A 13,530-nucleotide genomic window follows, 5' to 3' on the forward strand; every position below is an offset into this window, starting at 1 on the left:
ATGAGATAAATTGAGACCTGGTTGCATGGCAGATCCAGAGGGTTGTAATCAGTGGCACAGGGTCTAGCTGGAGGCCTGTCACTAGAGGTGTCCCCCAGGGTTCAGTGCTGAGCCCAGTATTGTTTAACTTATTCATCAATGACTTGGATAAAGGGGCAGATACCTCGTCAGCAAAACTGGTGATGACACAAAGCTGGGAGGAGTGTGGCTGATACCCCAGAGGGCTGTGCAGCCCTTCAGAGGGACCTCGACATGTTGGAGAGATGGGCAGAGAAGAATCATAGAATGCCTTGGGTTGGAAGGGACCTTGCAGATAGACTAGTTCCAATCTATGACTGTGGACAGGGCCACCTTCCACTAGACCAGGTTGCTCAGAGCACCATCCAACCTGTCCTTAAACAGTTCCAGGGATGGGTTATCCAAAACTTGTCTGAGCAACCTGTTCCAGTTCCTCACCACCATCACAGTAAAGAATTTTTTTGTAACAGCTCATTTAAGTTTACTTTTTTTCAATTTAAAGCCATTTTGTCTGAAATTCAACAAAGGCAAAAGCAGGGTCCTGCACCTGGGGAGGAATAACCCCAGGCACCAGCACAGGCTGAGGGCTGACCTGCAGGAAAGCAGCGCTGTGGAGAAGGACTTGGGGGTCCCGGTGGACAACTCTCTGTCTGTGAACCAGGACTGTGCCTTGTGGCCAAGAAGGCCAATGGTATCCTGTGGTGCATTAGGAAGAGCATTGTCAGCAGGTTGAGGGAGGTGATCCTGCCACTTTACTCAGCCCTAATGAGGCCAGATCTGGAGTAATGTGTCCAGTTTTGGCCTCCTTAGCACAAGAGAGACATGGAGCTCCTGGAGTGCGTCCAGAAGAGGGCAACAAAGATTATTAAGGGGCTGGAGCATCTCTCTTACAAAGACTTATATATAAATATGTCTTATATACTTACATATAAGATATATATATCTATATGTACATGTATCCTGTTTATATCAGAGATATAAATTATAATAAATATATATTATATTTTTTATATATAAATACATATAGATATAATTATAACTTTTAGAAAGGCTGAGGGACCTGGGCCTGTTCAGTCTTGAGAAGACATGACTGAGAGGGGACTTCATCAATGTCTAGAATTATCTGAAGGGGGAGTGCCAAGAGGATGGATCCAGGCTCTTCTCAGTGGTGCCAAGCAACAGGACAAGAGGCAATGGACAGAAACAGATGCACAGGAAATTCCACCTGAATATAAGGCAGAATTTCTTTACTGTGCAGGTGGCTGAACATGGGAACAGATTACTCAGAGAGGTTGTGGAGTCTCCCTCACTGGAGATATTGAAGAACCGTCTGAACCCAATCCTGTGCAATGTACTCTAAGGATGACCTTGCTTAAACAGGGAGGTTGGACCAGATGACCTACTGGTCCCTTCCAACCTGACCCATTCTGCTATTCTTTCGTTACAAGGCCTTTAGCAAAGCACTGGGAATGCTGGTGGATCACTACAACTGTCAGCACTGTTTCCCGAGGAGACAGCTCCTGGTGACCTGACCATCAGGAAAGTCAGGAGAAGGGTGAATGTGACATCATGTAAAGACAGGCACATATTAATAAGCTTCTTATTAACAATTTACAATTGTATTGTTAATGGGTTTTGTTTTGTGCTAATTAGATAATTTGGACAGTGAATGTTAGCACATGGACTAACCACAGTAAATTTTTGTTGTGTTTTAATTGACCTCTAGGATTTTTAATTAGACCAATGATATTATTTGAATGAGATGTATACGATGTATTCCCCCAGAAGCCTGTTAAGTACAAAGATAAAAATTTTCATGCTATTAAAAATTATTAGTAAACATTTTCTTTTTTAGAAATCATAATGTAAGTTAACACAGTAGAGTAGGGTTTTGGTTTTTTAGCCAGGGGGGTGGCTATGATACAAAAAAGAGAAATGCTCTTTCATGCGCAGTTACTTTCATTGAGAATCAAAGTTTAACTTGGGATTATTACCTAGTCAAAATATATATTTCAAATCAGTTGGTTGCACCCCATGCTCATGACAGACTTAGAACTTATTATAAACTGAATTTATGTATTGAGAAGAAAAGACATTTAGTCTACATCATACATGGAGGGTAAGGCAGATCCAGTTATTAAACTTAAAATTGCCTATTTTCTGGTGCATTGCCCTAATCACCAGATCATCCTTCTATGTTCAATTTTGGATAATAAAGAAATGATACTATATGGATTTTTCAAGCTTCATTTCCAATGACTTGTCTGTAATAAGGGTGAAATTTTATTGAGTTTGTCTCTTAGGCAATATTCTTTGTCTCAATTTATTTTGAAGTTATTAGGTCTTCTATATGCAGTGAGTACTTTTTTTTTTTAAACTGGTATAGATTAATCAGAATCTCATCAGCAATGAAAGGACATATTAAGTTGTTCATGCTGTACTTCCTTTTTCTTTTGCTGTGTAAGCAGTCACAATCAAAATATTTCCAACCTGCTCTTTCAAATTCAAAATTGACTTTGAATGGTGAACAACAGCATTAGATCCAAAACCAAATCTTCTGACAATTTTTGTCAAAGAACCGATTAAATGAAATACTTGTAGAAGGTGGATCATCAATTTTGTTTGTAACACTTTTAAGTATTCATACATGCATAATCATGAAGTTTTATGGATGTAATGTCCACCTAGATCTTTACTTTCAAAAATCAGCTGTGTTAAATCAATGTGTAGTAACACAAACACATACTGTCAAAACACAAGGAGTACCGCCTGTAATTAGATAGACATTATAGAAAGCTGCAAGTGTGAACAGAATTGCTCCTTACCTATGTATCACAAACATTTCATGCAGTAAATTAAATTCTCCATAACTTCAGTGTTTATTCCAACTCCCAAATTCCTCAAAATATATAGTGAGTCAGCAGTGATTGGGAGAAGCAATTTAATTATTGTCAACAAGTGTCACATTTGAAATTTTTCAGAGTGATTAAGTCAGCTTTTGAAATTCCCTTTCACATCAAGAATTTCCCTTCAGGGAAAAAAACTATGCATCTATTCTTTAATGATATATTGGAAGAGTCATGCAATTCCCTAAGTGACACAGTTAATGCTACAAACATGCAGAGTGTGAAAAAATATTATCGGAAATGTCAGTTTGCACACACAGGTGTTTGAACCCATTTATATTGTTCCTCCATTTAACACGGACAAAGCACATCTGGCAGCTAATATTTAGTGTGTGAAAGTCTTGCTGAGCCTCATCACAACCAAGTGCGTCCAATTTTCTCTCCCTACACTAAGTATGAAGTAACTGTGCATCAAAACTTATCACAATTTTTTCAGCTCATGAGAGTTTATCCTGTTTAAACCACTACTTTATACAGCAGAGTATACAGCTCTTTTAATGTCTTTCTCCCCACCACTGTTTCCTCTCTTTCCTTCCTCTGCTCTTTCCCTGGATCACTACTGCTTCCATATATATAAATGTAAATACACAGAACAAATGAAACAAGAAGTCATAGGAAGTTAAACATTTGATTTCTGTAGCTTTTTGTAGCTTCAATCTGACTATGATTTTCAGGCCTTATTTAGTATTTGTATTAGATCTGTTCCCTTAACAGCAAACCAGCGATTTTTTTGGGTTTTTTTCAAGAAAAAGAATCAGAATTGAAACAAAATACTTTTATCATTACATTCCCGCTGAAGCGGGAAATCAATTATATGTCTGAGACTTAATACACTATGTCATTCCTTGTGATGTTGTCACAGCATAGAAGAACAGATAGATACTCCTCTTTGTCACAAAGCAGACTGACAAAAAGTGAAAATAGTTAAGATTTTGATGAATATTTAGAACAAAACCCCATTTAGATTCCATTGCAAACTTGGAATTCATTCCAGCTTTTTCTAAAGGTTAAAACCAGACATTGTCCTTTTTCCCTTGTACTGTTTTGTGTTTTTTGTTTGCAATTAACTTTGCTTCCTGTTCTTCTGACCACTAGTGTTACTTTTTCTAAACATCCCATGGATCTTTTCTGATTTTATGCCTCTGTGTTTTAAAGTTTATTTTTACTCTGAGATTGAAGAATGCATAACAGCAAGTTGAGTCAGTCAATGTGTTTTGGAACATAAAAAGAAATTATTTATGCCAAATGAAAAAGTTTAAAGTGAATTGTGCAAGAATGTAAAAAATGTAAATATCTTCATAAAAGAAAGTGTTGGATAATCTGTGACAAGGTTTTTCATAAGATTTTCTTCTTTAAAAAAATGGGAGAAAAAAAGTGCCAGTTTTTCTTACTATTTCAAAATCTCTACCTACCTGCTTTTAAGAGATTCCAAAAATCTACATACTACACAAATTTTATACACAGTCATTGTGGTTTAACCCCTGTAGGCAACTCATAACGACATGGCCACTTGTTCATTCTGCTGCAGTGGAATGGGGGAAAGAACTGGAAGAGTAAAAGTGAGAAAACCTTTTGATTTAAGATAGTTTAAAAGGAAAACAAAAGCTGTGCATTCAAGCAAAGTAAGAAATTAACTCACTAATTCCTATCAACATGCAGATGTTTAGCCATTTCCAGGAAATCAGGGCCCCATCACGTATCCTTTGGAAATAATAATATTATCGTGATGCATAACAAGAATGAACCCAAAGTGATTCCTCAAAAAAGACTAGGATAAAATGTACAGAATTGTGTCTGCTTTGATAAGAAAAGAGGAAAGAATAAATCATAGATTCATGTTTTCCTTCATACAATTTCACTTGGAATATAAGAAACTAGTCATTTTGTTTGCAATAAAGAGCAGAAGGGAATGTTGTTAATGTCAAAGTTGCTTCGATACATAGCCCTATTTAAATCAATACAAATTAAGCTTCTAAAAACATTATTTGTAATCTGAGCCTATGGTCCTTGTACATCAGAATAATCAGGAGAGATTTAGTATGCATGGTTTTTTTCCCTGAAGGTTGAGCAAGAGCTGTGGTCAGCCAGCATTAGAATGACTCAAGATGAATGGATAAATAAGTTTTCTAGATTTGAGCTTCTATTGCGGACTGAGGCATTTGCACATAAGGACAACCCTTCTGTACTGATCAGTGATCCTCACCTATCCCAATGGCAACAGGCTTCCTGTGGGATTTATTGTTTTGTAGCATTGCCATCTGTGCTGGTGTCATGTTGTGGATAGGTCTGAAAGCACAGATAGGAATTATGATGACACTAATTTTTACAGGAAATATCGCCTGGCTAATAGCATTTGGCCATACTCTCATTCTTCCACAGCTTTAAGTGCTCTAAAAATCAAGGAATATCCATCACACTAATAAAAACTGACTTTATGGTACTGTCACAGACACTGAATTCTCTCAAAGACAGGAAAAGCAAGATCTGTCAAAGAAACAAATGCTTTTCTTAATTGTCAACTGGTTTTAGATGGGTTTTGGGGTGAGGTTTTTTGGGTTTTGTTTGTTTGTTTGTTTTCCTTGTTATTTTGTTACCTATTTATTATGTAATCCTTTTGGGATTGGGGGAGATGATGATGATGATAATAAGATATGGTGATTTTGACATCCTACATTAATAGAAAGTACAATTTCAGAATCACTTTGCATGCTTCCACACAGTTTAAGTCTTTCTTTAATTAGTCATTTTGTCATTTAATGTTTTTGAATGAAATTGATTTCAACTGTAATGGCATTTCAGAGACACATGGTGCTTCATTGTGATTTCCAGGAATCAGTGTGCTTTGTGATATTTCCAATTTGATATATAAATGAAGATAGAAAAAAGAGAAGTAAAAGGACAAAGAAAAGGAACACTGAAAAGAACAGAGTAGAATTCTTAGAGCAGAAAGTAAAACTGTAAGAAGTTAAGTCAGAACTTGAAAGAACCATAGAATCAACCAGGTTGGAAAAGACCTCCAAGATCATCAAGTCCAACCCTTGATGCAACACTGCCGTGGTTACTAGACCATGGCACTAAGTACCACATCCAGTCTCATCTTAAAAACTCCAGGGATGGAGAATCCACCACTTCCCTGGGCAGCCCGTTCCAATGCCTGATTACTCTCTTCGTAAAAATTTTTTTCCTAATATTCAACCTAAACCTCCCAGGGCAGAGCTTAAGATCATGCCCTCTTGTCCTACTGCTGGTTGCCTGGGAGAAGAGGCCAACCCCCACCTGGCTACAACCTCCTTTCAGGGAGTTGTAGAGAGTGATGAGGTCTCCCCTGAGCCTCCTCTTCTCCAGGCTAAACAACCCCAGCTCCCTCAGCCTCTCCTTCACCAGCCTTGTTGCTCTTCTCTGGACCTGCTCCAGCACCTCAATATCCTTCCTGAATTGAAGGGCCCAGAACTGGACACAGTACTCAAGGTGTGGCCTCACCAGTGCTGAGTACAGGGGAAGAATCACTTCCCTGGTCCTGCTGGCCACACTGTTCCTGATCCAGGTCAGGATGCCATTGGCCTTCTTGGCCACCTGGGCACACTGCTGGCTCATGTTCAGCTTCCTGTCAATCCAAACTCCCAGGTTCTTTTCTGTCTGGCTGCTCTCCAGCCACTCTGTCCCCAGCCTGTAGCACTGCAGGGGGTTGTTGTGGCCGAAGTGCAGGACCCGGCACTTGGCCTTGTTGAGCCTCATCCCGTTGGAATCAGACCATTTCTTCAGGTCCCTCTGAAGAGCGCTCCTGCCTTCTAGCAGATCAACATGCCCCCCCAGCTTGGTGTCATCTGCAAATTTACTAATGGTACACTCAATCCCCTCATCCAGATCACCAATAACGATATTAATTAGAACTGGGCCCAGCACTGATCCCTGGGGGACACCATTAGTGACTGGCCACCAACTGGATGCAGCACCGTTCACCACCACTCTCTGGGCCCGGCCCTCCAACCAGTTCTTAACCCAGCACAGAGTGCCCCTGTCCAAGCCGTGGGTTGCCAGCTTTTCCAGTAACATGCTATGGAAGATGGTGTCAAAGGCTTTGCTTAAGACCAGAAGATTCCTGGAGGACTGAGGGGAAGCCAAAAGGACATAAAATAGTCTATAAAGGAATAGAGATTTAAAAAAGAAAAATTGAAAGTTATACATAAATCCTAGAGAAGCTAAGAATGGAAAGAATAAGTAATAGTGAAAACATCACCACAGAAAATCATGGTCTGGGTAGCACTATATACTCACCAGACAGTTCACAACAGCAAGAATGTCTAACAATTTTCTCTGTTGTAAACAGTGAATCTTCCTATTAGTGTGTTTGTTTTTGTTTTTTTTTTTAATCCACTCCATCCTCAGAGTGTACCTTGTTATCCAAAAATCTGAAGACATTGAAGCAGGAGGAGAGCTTGGTAAAACACAGGTGTTCTAGGTTTCTTAACTACTCCAAATGACTTTGAAATCACAGAGCCATGACCGTGCTGAAGGCAGAGATGAAGCTTTCTTTGCTTCTGCAAAGCCATCTGCCATACCCCAGTCTGTGGAACCATTCCAGGTGGTGCACAACCTGGTTAATCCAGGCTCTGTCCAGTTGGATACACAAATGAGATGTTTATGCTAAGAGGGATTTTCAAGATTCTTTAGAGATAACCATTCAGCTGGCATGTTCTGCCTCACTGCTTTTGCAACAGAGGCCAAGGCCACCACAGCAGAGCCTCTGTCTTCCCAAGTAGTGCAGCTCAGGGGCGTATTCAATAGTACTTTAACTTGGATTCAGCTGGAGTTTGCAAGGTGAACCTACATTTTACAAATAAGAAGTATTAGAATTACCATTTCCATCTTCACCCAAGAGCTAGAAAAACTGTAGCAAGACTATTCTACTGGCTTGAAAATTACCTCAAGTACTCAACAGTCAAACACAAAAAGCCCCCAAGACAGTCTGTGATGGACATTCAAACAATCAGATTGCTGGTTGAAACATCAAGTGGGACAGAGGAAAGAAAAAGCGAAGTCTTCCATGGAAAAGTAGCTGAAACATGGCATGTGGCTCTTAATCTTAGAACACAGCCACTATGATCAATATTATCTTCAATGAAAAATGTAGCCTGCTAATATGATGTGATTTGGGGTAGCTCTACAAGACAGTTGTCTATGTCAGGAAGTCTAATACTAGTAACATATCACAAGAATAAATTATGGAGTGTTCTGAATTTTTATTATTTTATTATAGTGGAACAAAAATCGAGCTGTTCTTAGGACAATAAATGCAGAATGCCAAGCAACATGTAAAATTAACAAAAGACGTGAAAAAAATAGGAAAGTAAATCAAAAGAGAAGCCTGAAGAAATCAGAAGGCAGAGAGGGGGGGAAAAAATCATTATTCTCCAAGCAATGAGTCTCAGCTTTGATGTTGACAAATAGTATTTAGATCAGTATTTTTTCTTTTACTGTATACCATGACAGTGCATGAAAGTAATACTCCTTTGGAGTTTTTGTATTTAGAAACACAAAATGAGTGAGAATAAAATGGTTCTGAATAATAGTAGGCCCTTAAAAATGATGATGTTAATAATGGTAATAATTCATTAAGAGATTAATTGTTCTGAAAAAAAGTCACCAAAATCCTTAAAGACTTTTGGATTTGAGTCTTTATAAGCTTTAGACTAATTTTGAGTGGCAGAACTATTTAGGCCCAGTGTCAACTGCTTTTTCAGAAATGAGCAGCTGAGTTGGAACCTGACTCCAGATCTTTTGCACCCTTGAAAAAATCAGAAGATTTTAGGAGGCTTCAGACTGATGGCATACCCCTTGGATCATGGAGTACTGACAATATCTTCACGCACAGTGTGGAACCAACTCAGTTTTGATTTTAGATTTCCAGAGTTTGCTACTGAGTTAATAGATTGAGTGTTAAATTTACAACTACTGTTGTTGTTCTCTTTCAAGTGATTTATAAGACTACTGGAGGTAGAATCTGGTGCCAGTGTTAGATTAATCTCCTTGCTGATATCTAAAGGCCATATTGATTGGTAAGACTAACTGTAAATCTACCCAAATAAATCTTGAGGAAACATATCACATACAATAAACTTTAAAACCTTTCAAGGCCACATCTTCAAATTAAAGTTAGCCCACAAGAACATCAGATTTTATTGTCACTTTCTACTTCAACTGTATTAAGCATTTACGATTCCTTCCCATATTCCATCTTTTTTTTTGAGACTTCACATATAAAAAAACCCAAAGATATCTATTAGCATGCAGCAAGTAATAGCAACTGCCACCACTACCATTTTTCATTGTATTCCTTTTTTCAAATGTAATTGTTAGCTTCTATACACAAGTTTTCAAATAAATAATGGCAAAGAGTCTGAAACTCTAACACACAGTGCTTCCATTTATGGAAGCAAAACACATTCTTCAAACTGTGTTACTTCTAGCATTATTGCAGCATTGCTAAATGCCAAAAAACTATAAGGAATTATTCAAGAAAAGTTATAGCCAAACAATTTTTTCAGTCAGGTACTGGACTGAACCTAAGTCTTAAGAGTTAATTTTTGTCTTTCCTTAAATAGTGCCATTCTAAATTGAATCACAACATATCCTGGTTTTTGTGAAGTCTAAAATGCGTTGGACGGAATTCTCAAACACTGCCAGCTGTACCAAACAGACTGCAATTTAGCACGCTTAGGTAGGCAGAAATTAAGTGTCTAAATTAGCTAGTACCAGTATAGATTTTTTCAATTTAAGACACTAAAAATAACAACAAAATCTATTTTGTTACCCTATAGCAAGTTTCCATGTAAAATATTTACACAAATAAAAGTTAAAGACATTATCTCACAACTAATAAAAATCTGAACACAAATATTTGTTTAAAAATATACCTGAAAGAGATGAGCACAATTGCCACAGTCTTGCAGTTAAATCAAACCATTTTGCACTTATCTTCAATATCCCCTTCTTGCTGTATCCTTCCCTGCCATTTTTTTTTTTGTCCTCCTTCTTTATATACACATGCTGACATTCAGGTTCAGGTAATATATAACATATTTTCCCATATCCTGAAAAGTTTTAAAACAATCATTGTAATCAACATAGAAGGATACTATTTGCTCCACTGCAATTTTCAGAATCTGAAGACACAAAGTGAAACTTCTACATATTCATGAGAAAGATCCGTTAAGCCAATAACATTGCAGGAAGGCATTTATTAATTTCCTTAATGATATTTTTCACTAACTATTTTTTTTTATTTTTCCTTCTTGAATTACTGCTGCCACCTTTCTCATATTGCACACCTATTTGGTTATCCAAACATTCCTCTGGATTTCTGTTTTTGTTTCAGATTCACCTATTTTCATGTGCTACATCATCTGTACTCAATTTGAGTGGTTGTCGAACAGAAAGATATATCGGTACTCTTTAAACAATGTGTGCAAGCAGCCCAGCCCTAAACATGTAAAGAACTTGTTGTAAAGTTAAAGAATATGCTGTTACTGGGCTTTTTAACAACACAGAATGACTAATGTTCAGGAAAGGGCATGGAACCTGAATGGCAACTGCCTCCTTCCAAGTCAGCTTTAATGAGATGTTGTGTTTAATCCACTGTTGAGTAAACGGGCTTCTAAATTTAAATTAACATGCTTTTAAGGGCAACTGTTTCTGACTTTTTTTATTCTTGCTCCAGACTCTGAACTGAATGAAGCTTTTACAGTTACAAACCAAACCAAAAGATCTTGAGGAGTCTTTAGATTCAGGTGCAGAAAAATCTTTAGATTCATGTGCAGTTGTGTCTTGATATGAATCAACACAGCTAAAACACTGTTCTGTACCTTCTGATATTTCTCTCCTCTTTCCGACTATGTTTTCCTTTCTCCTAGACTCATGCAGACATCTTACTATGGGTTGCAACACAGTAACTATAATCATCTGTTTAATTTTATCTGTTATAGAGATAAAACATAGAATCATTTAGGTTGGAAAACACCTCTAGGATAATCGAGTCAAATTGTAAGGTTAACATTGCCAAGCCCACTTCTAAAGTGTATCCCTAACTACCACATCTAAACATCTTTTAAATACCTCCAGGGATAGTGGTTGCCTCAGTTTCAAACCGTACAGGTCACCCTTGCACCAATAATCATCTTAAAGTCAGATTACCTGTAGCAATTAGCTGATCTGTCATGATAGTTGGAGAGAAGAGCACTTTCATATGAAGATTGATTCCTATCCTAAAACTAGTGTCCATAATAGGTAAAATTAATCGCTCCTCTATTGCCTTTGAAAGCAATCTCAAACTATTTTCCACATTCACCACCTTACTTTCCAGCCAGTGTCAATCAGATAAAGTGAATCCTGTCTGTACTCTCCAACTCAAGTACTTTTTAAAAGAATATCTAGATTAGAGTCTTTAAACCCCAACTCAATATTTAAAATTAAATATTACTCATTATTTAAAATTGTAAACTCTTAGACATGGCCATATAGGAACCTTTCCAGAAATATTAAAAGGTATATTTCAGAATTTTTGTGGGCTACAAGTGTTAGACTATATCTGACAATCTGCAGAAGTCTGAAAAATAAATTTTGGCAAAAAATTTAGTCAATGCAGATGCATGGGAACAAGTGCCAGCTGGATGAACTGGACAGGTGCTTTCTCAAATTAACGATGATGTGGATCTTAAGCATGACATTTGTTGTCCTTGCAAATGGGGAGGGAAAAAAACCCAACCCCCTCAAAAGTCCCTCCCTGCCACCACCCCCAGAAAACCTCCTAAAAACACATTTCGCCAGATACAATCAGGCCAACTCCCAGATAACAAGTAACTTGGAGAAGATAAGACAGTTAGAAAGGGTACATCCTGTGAAAATCAGAATAAAGGATAAAAAATAAAGGAATAGGAATAGACTAAATGAATTCCAAGTGGAAAAATTTCAGCCGCCTCTGTGAAAATATTCTTACAATGAACTAAAGTAAAAATTGGCATGTCAGCCAGATGAAATACTCAAGGAAGGTACACCAGTGAGTTATAGATAGTAATTCAGATACCAAAGGAAATAACAAGATTTTATTTCTTTTATGCCACTGAGCCTTAAACATGGGTATTAATCAAAAAGCATTTTATGCATTCACTTCAGTATAAGTCCAGTTTAAATCCCTAGTAAAGGCGGGTGACTTTTATAGTTTTGCAGAAGAGCTATATCAGAACAAAAAAGGCTGAGATCTTTCAAGGCATTGACACAAATCACCATAGTACTGAGATTTTATTCTATTTCTTATATTTATGGCATAAGTACATGTACTTGGTCACTGCTGAAAATTGAAGCATCTTTAATGAATGCAAATTGCCTAATACCTTAATCAAGAACACTAAAGATATGTAAACATACAACTGTGACATTTCTTACTAGAGAATGTTTTTACTTACAAATGCTAGGTACCCAAATATTCATTTAATCCTAGAAAACATCAGAGTTATGAAACACCATACAGTGTCTCAGAAAAAGGAGAGGAGAGTCTCAGGGCTTATCCAGCTCAGGATACCTGAACAAAATATGTGCATGGAGCCTGCTGCAGTAAGGCACAGAACTGAACTCTAGAAGATCCAAGGGACGAATTCACCTATGAACATATGTAAACAGGCATTTAAAGGTAGAAGCTCATTTGCTTCTATTTAAAATTACCTACTCCCTCCTTTCTTTTTCTACAGTTTTCCAAGAATAATTATTCCAGTCACTCATGCAGTTGCTTTTCAAACTGCAAAAGTTTAAGCTACTACAAGATGCAAGCACTAGGGGAGAATTCTCTCTTTGGAATCCCACTGCTAATTTGTACTTGCTTTTTTTTTTTACTGCTTTTTAAAAAAAAAAAATTTAACAATCAAAATTTGTAGTATTCTACAGTGTTTGATAATGAAACATTTGCATGTAAGCAGAGAGAAAAAGAAAGTGGTTATTGGAGCTTAACTCTTTAATACATGAGCTCCTTTTCCTTCTATACACAGGTTGGCTTTCATTGTTTGACAGTGTTTTCTTTTAAAATACCTCAGTCTCACAAACACCGCAACATAGATCTTTCTGTTTAATACAGAAATCATGAATGTGATTTAACCACATGGGTTAACTCTGGAAACATGGAAAACCTAACACGGATCTAACTTGTGCGACAGGATGTAAGTTATTTCATATTACTTTGATTCTACATATTTTGTGCTCACATTCTATGAATTGCTGGTTGAGTACCAAATATAGCACCAATAGGAATTCATAATCAGGTAAAATTGTCTGTTGTGTTTGTGGGGTGAAATTCACCTTGAAAAGTTCATTTTCTTATCTTCTACAGTCTAAGGCAAAAGATTTTCAGTCCAGGTAGACAGATTTTGCATATTTTCAGACATGTTCTTTTAAAAAATATGGTAGTTATGTCAGTAATACATGCTGAAAATACACGACTTGGCAGTCTTTTTTTATCTCTTTGGTTTATTCTACAACAAGTGATTTGTGAGACAGAATGTATCTCCTATTCGCCTCTTAATGCATAGTGGGCTATTTTCTATAGAATATGGAAGTACAGTCC

This window comes from Neopelma chrysocephalum, unplaced genomic scaffold, assembly GCF_003984885.1.
Source record: "Neopelma chrysocephalum unplaced genomic scaffold, ASM398488v2 Primary Assembly neopelma1_42, whole genome shotgun sequence".
Taxonomy (NCBI): domain Eukaryota; kingdom Metazoa; phylum Chordata; class Aves; order Passeriformes; family Pipridae; genus Neopelma; species Neopelma chrysocephalum.